Here is a 10,531-nt window from a genome sequence, read left to right as displayed (position 1 = left end):
GAGAAATTGTACATGATGGGGTTGTTGATAATGTCACACCAAAACCTGCTAAAGCAGCATTTAATCTCACAGACTGCTTCAAAGTGGCCAAAAGTATTGAGAAGCCTCCTCTTGACAATAAGGCGTCTGGGAACAAACCGAGAAACTCATGGGCAACACGACCCAAGCGAGAGTATACGCCTTTAGGAGAACCTTTGGATGTGGTTTACAAAACATTGCTACAACACAAGCTTATCTCACCAATGGATAACCCTTGTCCCTATGATCCACAACCACATCCACCATGGTGGAATGAGACCTCATTCTGTGAGTATCACCAAAACAAGGGACACAAAACCAGCAACTGTATAAACTTACATCATAAAGTCCAAGACATGATTGATGCTGGTGAACTTGTGGTAGATGGACATAACAAAAACTCAGACCACAAGGTGTTTAAAGAGCCTTTCCCAGCTTATGAAAAAGGAGAGACTTTGAAACCAGAACCCTACAATAAGGTCAACTATACGTATTCCAATGATGACAATGTCATTCACATGGTTGAACCTGTAGATTCTGAATACTGTGAGGTTATTACTATAAAGGGGAAACAAGATAATGATAAACCCAAGACACCATTTGTCTTGAGAGGCCCTACTTCCAATAACATGGATAATGCATCTTCGCAACACTGTGCTAACGCTATTACTTGCTCTCATGTGAAATTGGTGCTCAAAGGCCCTACACCTCCTACTTCAAATCTTGAACAACACAAGGACAAAGCCCTTGCTGGTCCATTCGGTAAAGGTGCAAAACACACGATGAACTTGACTGCAACTAGTTATAGTGTTTTAGATCAATTGAAATGAACCAATGCTCACATTTCCATATTTGAGCTGCTTAAAATCTCGCCTGCTCATAGGCAAATTCTGGACAAAGCCCTCACTAAGGCAAATGTTCCTCAAGATCTTGATCTTGAGCGATTTCAATCCATGGTAGGTCACTGTACCTCACCTCATCTTATGACCTTCTCCGAGGAGGATGACAACTCACTAAATCACCCACACAATTAGCCTCTACACATTGAAGTTATGATCCACCAGACACGTGTTCGTCGAGTACTCATTGACAATGGCGCTGGCCTAAATATTGTTTTTGCTACTTTGCTTAGACAATTGGATTATTCTGAGGACTCTGTTGATCCTCGACGAAAGATCACTATTAAAGCATATGATGAAGTAGAACGAAAGTCACTAGGTCTTGTGACTTTACCAATTCGCGTCGGTCCTGTCGAAAGGGATGTCACCTGTCAGGTGCTTGACATTCCCTTAGCCTACAACATTCTGTTGGGACAGCCATGGATACATGAGATGCGCACTATGCCATCCACATAACATCAATGCATTAAATTCCCATTTCATGGCTCCGAAGTTACCATTCCTGCTACTACTAGCTATACTTGCAATATGCTCAAAGTTGCTTATTCTTTCGTCCTTGCTAATTGTGAGTCTATTGATTGTCACAACAATAAGCTGAAACAAATTGAGCAGTCATTTAAATGGAAAGAAACTGGTATGGGAGAGTACCACATGGAACCAATGCTATCATTAACATCTATTCTAGAGTCCCCTCAACATTTTGGGAGACCCTCAGTAGAAAAGAAGCCATTCGTGTTGACACCTCAGACCAAGTTTAATGGCTCTTTTGTCAAAGCTACAGTTCCCTTAGAAGATGAAAGCGAAAACAAAACCATTGCTGCATGGCTTTACAAAGAAGAGTCTCCAGTAAACCTAACAGAACAAGCTTGAGAAATCACTCCTAAGAAGTATGGACCTGGTCTTAAGCTTATGAAGCATTTTAGCTACAAGGGAACCGGCCCTATTGGGTGCAATAATAATGGTTTAATAGATCCTATCAAAGCAACAACTCGAAGCAATAGTGACGCAACTGGCCTAGGGTTCAAGAAGGTCCCTTTCCATTTGGGATCCAATAAATTCATACCCGTACTTGAGAGTTCATCTGAAAATGAGTCACAATCTGAGTCAGGTACTCGAGAGGAAGAATCTAATGATGAGGATTCTTACCCTCGTCCTATTCCTTATGATCTTGCTAAATTCTTTGCTGAGCCAAATGACTTTGTGCCACGTGTTAGCACTGTGGATGATACTAGTGATTCTTCTGAGGACAATGCTGAGCAACTCAAATATCATTCAGAAAAGGGAGAATCTAGTCAGTCATGCCATATTGAGTATTTGTGTAAAAATCCAGAGGCTGAAGGAGAGTATGTCCCTATCACTATTGGGGAGTTCTATAGTCTCTCACCATGTAGCACCGATTCTCATGAATATGAATTTGACAATCTTTTAGAAGTGACTACTGATAAAGACATTGACCAAGTGCATGTCTATGAAAATCAAATCGAAGTGAGTGAAACATCTAGGGATAGGTCACAGGGGTTTGATCCAATTAGTGTCCTAGAGTCGTCAATTACTAACGTTCGTACTCTGAGGCGTTTGAATACACCTGTGGGTGAGGTCGCCATAGGTCTCAAATTGCTGGTCCATGCATTTAATGACTATACTGTGAACGCAATTGAACTAGCCACTACTCTCTCACTCGCACATCCCGAGTTTATAGACTGGAACCCCAATGCACCTAACAAAGTCCCCACATTCCAGAATGACTATGCTCTTGCCTGTTACTTAAACGCTATCGAACCTATAACATCTTCCACCAATGAGTAGAGCGTCAACATGACTGAGGCCGACATCAAAAATCTCAGTCACAAGATTAAAAAGGAAAAATGCAAGAGGTTCGATGGTGAAAACCACATTGTGGCAGTGTCGGATCCAAAAAAAGTAAAAACAAAAGACGTATCCAGGGGTGAAAACCTCTCTGAGGCGCCTGCAGATGAGATATTTGATGTCCTTCTAAGTCACTTTCAGGAGAGATCATCAGTGTTAATAGAGCTGACGCAGCCAATTAACTTGGGCATAGAAGAACATCCTCATGTGATACATCTGGCACAGTCATTGTCGCCTGAAGAGAAAGAACAATTCATTGCCTTTTTCAAAGGAAAGAAAATAAATTTTTCCTGGACATATTCTGACATGCTGAGATTGCATCCTGATCATATTATGCATCACTTGTCCATAACACCAGGCATAAAATCAGTTAAACAGAAGCTTCGAAAAATGCATCCTCATGTTGCATTACTAGTCAAAGCTGAATTGGAGAAACTTCTGAAGGTTGGTTTCATTCGTGCAATTGATTATGTTGAATGGATATCCAATATTGTCCCTGTCTCCAAGCACGATAAGTCTATCAGAGTTTGGACAGACTTCTGTGATCTTAACTTGGCATGTCCTAAAGATGACTTTCCACTCCCTAATATTGATATGATCGTGGACATGACGACTGGCTATGAGATGTACTCACTTATGGATGGTTTTTCTGGATACAATCAGATAAAAATTATGACAAAAGATCAAGAGAAAATACCTTTCACATGTGCATGGGGAACCTTTTGTTGGAATGTGATGCCATTTGGTTTAAAGAATGCTGGAGCTACATATCAGCGGGCTGTTACTACAATTTTCCATGACATGATGCATAGAACTATGGAGGATTATGTTGATGATACCTTGGTCAAAAGCGCTAAACGCAATACTCATTTGCATGATTTGGGACCAATCCTAGATCGTATGGAAAAGTTTAGTCTTCGGCTCAATCCTAAGAAGTACGCATTTGGTGTCACATCAGGAAAACTGTTGATATATTGTTTCTGCAAAGGGAATTTAAGTAGATCTAGAAAAAGTACAAGCAATAATGGACATGCCACCACCTCGAAACATCAGTCAGATGAGAGGACTACAGGGAAGGCTTCAATCTATTCATAGGTTTATTTCACAATTGGCGAATAAATCACAACCCTTCACAAAGACCTTACATAAGGGTGTGAAAATAAATTGGAGCCAGGATTGTGAGCAAAGCTTAACACAGATTAAACAATATCTTGTCAATCCACTAATCCTGATGCCTCCTATGCATGGGAAGTCTTTGCTTTTATACATTTCAGCCACTGAAACATCTTTGGGGATCCTGTTGGCTCGGGAAGATAATGATAAAAAAGAAAGAGCTATTTATTACTTGAGTTAAACATTGGTCTCTTATGAGAAAAATTATAGCATTATTGAGAAAGCTTGCTTGGTAGTTGTCTTTGCTTCCCAAAAGTTGAGACACTACATGCTTGCCCACACTACACGGCTTGTGGCTAAAATAGATCCATTAAAGTTTTTGCTCAGTAAGGCAGCTCTCACAGGAAGATTGGCTAAATGGGTCATGATACTAAGTGAGTTTGACATCCAATGTGTTGAACGCAAAGCTATAAAGGGATAGGCAATTGCAGACCAGTTGGCTGAGGCACCCATACAGAGTCTTCTACCAATAAACATTGATTTTCTAGATGAGTCAATTCTAACACTCACTCACCATACATGGGTTATGTTCTTCGATGGGTCCTTCACGCAAGGATCAGGTGTTGGATTACTTTTCATCACACCATAGAAATACTCATTGCCCAAAGCATACAAGATTTTGTTTCCTTATACAAATAACATTGCCGAATATGAAGCTTTGATCAATGGTATGAAAATTGTAGCTGAATGGAGAGTAGATCAGTTGGATATCTTCGGTGACTCTCAGCTTGTCATCAACCAAGTAAATGATGTGTATCAAACAAAGGATGAAAAACTAATCCCTTACAAATGCATGGTTGATGACTTGACAAAATATTTTTCACACATCACCTTCCAACAAGTTCCACGCGCAAATAATAAAGCGGCTTACGCCATGGCCACTCTGGCCTCCCTTCTACAAATGCCAAAAAATGATCTACAACACGAGTTCTTGGTGGAAGCGTTACACTACCCAACCTATGACACACCTGATTCCAAGATGATCTATTCTATTATAGGACAAGAATCATCCCGCTACCATCACATCTATTCCTACCTTCGTAATCAAACCATTCTGGAAGGTCTGACCCAGAATGAGAAACGTTACCTAATCTGTAACACTTCACATTATGTCATTATTGTTGACGATTTGTATAGGAGAGGTCTCGACAGAACACTCCTTAGGTGTTTAGAACCTGACGAGTCCAAACGTGCACTAATTGACGTTCATGAAGGCATTTGCGGATCTCATTCCAATGGCCTAACACTAGCTCGCAAACTCCTTTGTGCTAGTTACTACTAACCTAAAATGGAGCAAGAAGCTATTAAATATGCTAGGTCTTGCAAACAGTGTTAGCTACACGGGAATCTCATTCACGCTCCAGCTAGAGAGTTGATTCCCTCTGCTACAACATGGCCATTTCAACAATGGGCCTTTGACTTGGTGAGACAGATCCACCCAACCTCTTCTAATGGACATAAGTTCATTATCACCGCTACAGATTATTTCACGAAATGGGTAGAGGCAGTCCCTCTCACAATTGCTGATGGCAAAACTGTAGCACTTTTTATCACAAACTACGTCATCTGTAGATATTATATACCATCCTCAATCATTACTGACAATGGAGGACAGTTCAAAAATAAAGACCTTAAGGAACTGTGTAAGAAATTCAAGATTACACAACATTGGTCTTCCATTTATTATCCCTAGGGTAATGGCCAAGCTGAGGCATCCAATAAGGCGATCCTCAAAATTCTTCATCGCACAGTCAGTAAGTCAGGGAAAGATTGGCATCTTCAGATCAATCCAGCCCTGTGGGCGTATAGAACAAGCATTAGAACTCCAATAGGCATGACTCCTTTTGCGTTGGTATATGGGGTGGATGTTGTGCTTCCGATAGAGGTCGAGATTCCTACCTTGAGAATCTCTATGAAAGGTCTTATCACAGATGATGACTATAGGATAGCCTAGCTTCAAGAGCTTGTGTTGCTGGATGAACGATGACAAGTGGCCTGTGATCATCTATGAGCATATCAACAAAGAATGGCATGAAGCTACAATAGGAGAATTAGGTCACGTGACTTCCAGCTGGGTGATCTCGTCCTATGAGAGAATCCTAAGAATCAACAACAATGAATGCAAAAGGGAAAATTTGAACCAAACTGGCTAGGTCCTTACATCATTACTGTAGTATATGGATCTGGCGCCTATCAGCTTTCCACAACCGAAGGAGAAGTGCTTAAAGAGCCTATGAACACTCTCCACCTAAAGCGGTTTTACAGTTGATTCAATCTCAACAAGCTCTCTGTACATATCTAAATGTCTTGAAAAAAATCCTAAAAATTAGAAAAAGTCCTGAAAAAATTGTTACCTTGGTGAAAACCTAGCAATAGGTGCCTTCGTTACACCAAAAAAAATTGAAAAATCTCAAAAATACCAAAAAAAAAAAAAAAAAATCAAAAAGAGAAAAATACAAAAAAATTGAAAAACAAAAAAAGTGCCATTGATGAAAACCTAGAAATAGGCATCATGGTAGCAAAAAAAAAGAAAATCCTGCCAAGAAGGTGAAAACCTGGTAAACAGGCACCTCTTATTCCCGATGCTCCATCTTGCAGCGCATCTTCTGGCTATTCTGTACAGTCACTTTCATGCTTTTTCTTTTCCTGCTTTTAGCTCATGTATCCATGGATTGAGTCTTGTTTCAGCTCGGGGGCATTCCCCTCTAGTGTCACTCTTTTCGAGATTCTCCTCATAGAATCTCCTTCGTGACAATCACCAGTCGTTCTGACTGCGTCTGCCTACTTTCGCCAGTGTCACTCTTTTCAAGATTCTCCTCATAGAATCTCCTTCATGACAGTCACCAGTCGTTCTTACTGCGTCTGCCTACTATCGCTAGTGTCACTCTTTTCGAGATTCTCCTCATAGAATCTCCTTCGTGACAGTCACCAGTCATTCTAACTGCGTCTGCCTACTGTCGCTAGTGTCACTCTTTTCGAGATTCTCCTCATAGAACCTCTTTCACAACAGTCACCAGTTGTTACAGCTGTGTCTGCCTATCGTTGCTCAAGTCATGTCTCAAGATTCCTTTATGGAAGATCTCTTTTGCGTCAGTCACCAGTCGTCCTGGCTGTGTCTGTCTACTGTCGCTTAGTCCTTCTTAGGTTCTTCATCGTGAAGATTCCTCTTTGACCTCAGTCACCAATCGTTTTGACTGCGTCTGCCTACTGAAGAGATTTCTTTCTTACATGTTTTGGACATTGACACTTGACATCAATCCCGAAAACATTGAACTCAAAAAAAAAAATGATATACTTGTTTGGATATGCTGAGCATTTTCTTTGTTTGCTTTGTTTTGCTTTATCATATCTCCTCAAGCAACTCGATGATGTCATCTTCGACTAGAGAAGTAATGACTGGGGGCATGATCTTTTTCTTTGCTTTCTATTTGCGGTTTAGTTCTAATAAGTTGATCTATTCCTATAAGAGGGGTGTCCACTATAAGAGCCTCCATCTCGTATTGGATGGCCGTGTGTACCTCAACTCCTTTTATGCAGATACGTCAATGACATTGGTTCTTCTCCTTGTTTGTTGGAGTGAACTCTTCATGCTACAGTAAATATTGATACTCGTCTTGCTAAGTGAACGTACAGGTCACTGTGAGTATATCTAGCACACTTTTGTCTCAGGTTACGAACGCAAGGGTCGTTGCAGACGGAATGAATACTGAATACTTAGCATAAGAGGGATCTCCAGTGTGTTTGGTGTGCCTGTTATGCACGCAACATTCAGGTCATCCTAGCGTTTATGCTCTGATGCTTATGTTAACTTGCTACATTAAAAGGGACAAATGTTCTGGTCATTCTGGCTTCTTGTGCCTCGAATGCTTACATTTAATCCTGACAAACCAATAACGTATGTTATATTCATATTTCCATGATTGCAATGTCAGTGGGAATTGTATAATATACCAGCTTTATTTTATATCCGGTGATGATTAAATATTGAGGCTTGGTAACCAGACCTAGGGTTGCATTTAACATAGTCTTGGATTACATACTTCACTTGCATATGCATGCAATCCAATTGCAAATCTACTTTCACCTTATCTGATGAAGGATGGCTGATCTCTTCAAAGAATCAAATTCATTCATGAACTGCACAAATGATTGATTAATCACCCTCTTGGCTAATTTTGTTGCTCTGAACCCATTTTTCGGGATCGAATTCGAAATCTGACACACTTAAGTGGCTCAAAATGCATTTTAAATTTTTTTGTGCGATCCAAATCTTTTTGATACTTTGAAATTCTTGGAATCTTTTCAACTCAAACTTGGTCTTTTGGATCTCGAAATCACTTTGGATCAACCTCCAAATTTCTTTTGATCATTCTGATCCCTTTATATTTCTTCAAGATCGTTCTAATCTCTTCATATTTCTTCAGATTGTTCTGATCTCTTTATATTTCTTTAGATCATTCTGATCTCTTCATATTTCTTCAGATCATTCTGATCTCTCCAAATTTCTTCAGACCATTCTAATCTCTTCATATTTCTTCAAGATCATTATGATCTCTTTATATATTTTTTTGATCATTCTAATCTCTTTATATTTCTTCAGATCATTCTGATCTCTTCATATTTCTTCAGATCATTTTGATCTCTTCTACATTCTGTTGAATCTTAGATTTCTTCTGTATCTATTGCTATATTGCTTCACATCTATTTCTAGTGTGTCATCTTTCGATTTTGCTCTCGCGGGGGCAGGATGATTACATCATTAAATACTTATTGCTCGAGGCATCTGGTTCCCATCTTATGTCCTTATCACTTGGGGCATCTCATCACTCGGGGCATCTTGTTCCCTTCTATCTGGCATCTTTTCCATCTATCTTATCTTTTCATCAATTGATCAATCTTATAACAACTCTTCTCAGAGTTCGATGGACAGGTATTGGGATAGTCTAAACCCTGACTCCTGAGGATCAAGCCTCGTTCTGGGGCTGATTCTACAACTCATGATTGAACCTTATTATCTTTCTTTTATCAATTTTGGGTATCTAGGTGTTCTATCTGGATCCTTGAAGGTTAAGCTCCGTTTTGGAGATAGTCTTCTAAATGCTTTCAATCTTAGGTATCTAGGTGTTCTATCTGGATCCTTGAAGATTACGCTCTATTCTGGAGATAATCTTCTAAATGCTATTATTCTCGGGTATCTAGGTGTTCTATCTGGATCCTTGAAGATTACGCTCTATTCTGGAGATAATCTTCTAAATGCTATCAATTTCAAATATCTAGATGTTCTGTTTGGATCCTTAAAGATCACGCTTCGTTCTAGAGGTAGTCTTTTAAATGCTATCACTATTAGGTATCTAAGTGTTCTACTCGGATCCCTTAGGATTAAGCTCTGTTGTAGAGATGGTCCTTAAAAATCTTATCAATTGGTCTCCGTATCATCACCTTCAGAACCAATCTCATCTTTGCATCATGCTTTCTAATTTTCTTTGAATTAAACGTGCTACTCGCACATTCATTCAAAGAGGGGCAAAATGTAATACCCCAAAATTGGCTCATTGCCATCTCAACCAATTCTGGTCTATTTCTGATCAATCTTAAAGTCCTATTCTAATAGGCAATTCTCATTCCGCTATTCGCTACTTGACTTAATTGTTAGATGCAGAAAACCTAAATCTACATTCATCATGCTTATTATTTAATTCCTATAGTATTTACTCATATTAGTCACATTAAACCTATTGATTAATATTTAATTTAATTATTAAGTATTTATACTTTAATTAAATTAAATTATATCCTAAGGCTAATGTACTATGGAATTAAATTTATTTAATTTAATAAATATGCCTATTTTAATTAATTAAATGTAATTATTTAATTAAATGAGAAAAGTATTTCTAATTAATTAAAAGAAATTATTTAATTAAATGGAGTACTTACTTCTCAATAATTAAACAAAGTTATTTAGTTAAATGGGAAGCCATTCCTAATTAATTAAATGAAGTTATTTAATTAAACAAAAGTGTCTCTAATTAATTAAAGATTATTTAATTAAATAGAAAAAGTAATTATGAGAGCACATCTCATTTTATTAAATTAAATATCTCAACAAAATCTCTCTTCAGTTCAAAAAGGGAAAATTCTAGTTCACTATTGATAAAAAATGAGTTAAATCAGTTAACTCCTTTTTCTACTCAAATTAAAACATTTAACTCCTTATTTTACTCAAATTAAGTCTGTTAACTCCCTTTAATTTGGGAATCTCCCTTTATGACTGAACCTCATCTTCAATCCTGACCGTTGATCTGAATCGATCTCAACCGTTGATGGATTCCAGGAGAGTCTATTTAAGAGACCCTCATCTCCTCATTTTGCAGGATGAATTTGGAGAATTTGCATCGAATCGCTGCTGAAATTCATGCTCATATTTACTCACATTTCTTGCATACATTCTCATTCTTAGTTTAATCTCATTTTAGTTTAATCATGCATATGCTTAATCTAGTTTGTTTTATTTGTTCTTAGATTACATTGCATCTTTCATTTTAGATTAATCTGCATACTCGTTCTTAGCTTAA

The sequence above is a fragment of the Cupressus sempervirens genome, chromosome 11 (assembly GCF_028749045.1).
Source record: "Cupressus sempervirens isolate cs-2001-9-10 chromosome 11, ASM2874904v1, whole genome shotgun sequence".
Taxonomy (NCBI): Eukaryota; Viridiplantae; Streptophyta; class Pinopsida; order Cupressales; family Cupressaceae; genus Cupressus; species Cupressus sempervirens.
The sequence above is the reverse complement of the archived record's forward strand: the minus strand, read 5'-3'. Positions refer to the sequence as shown.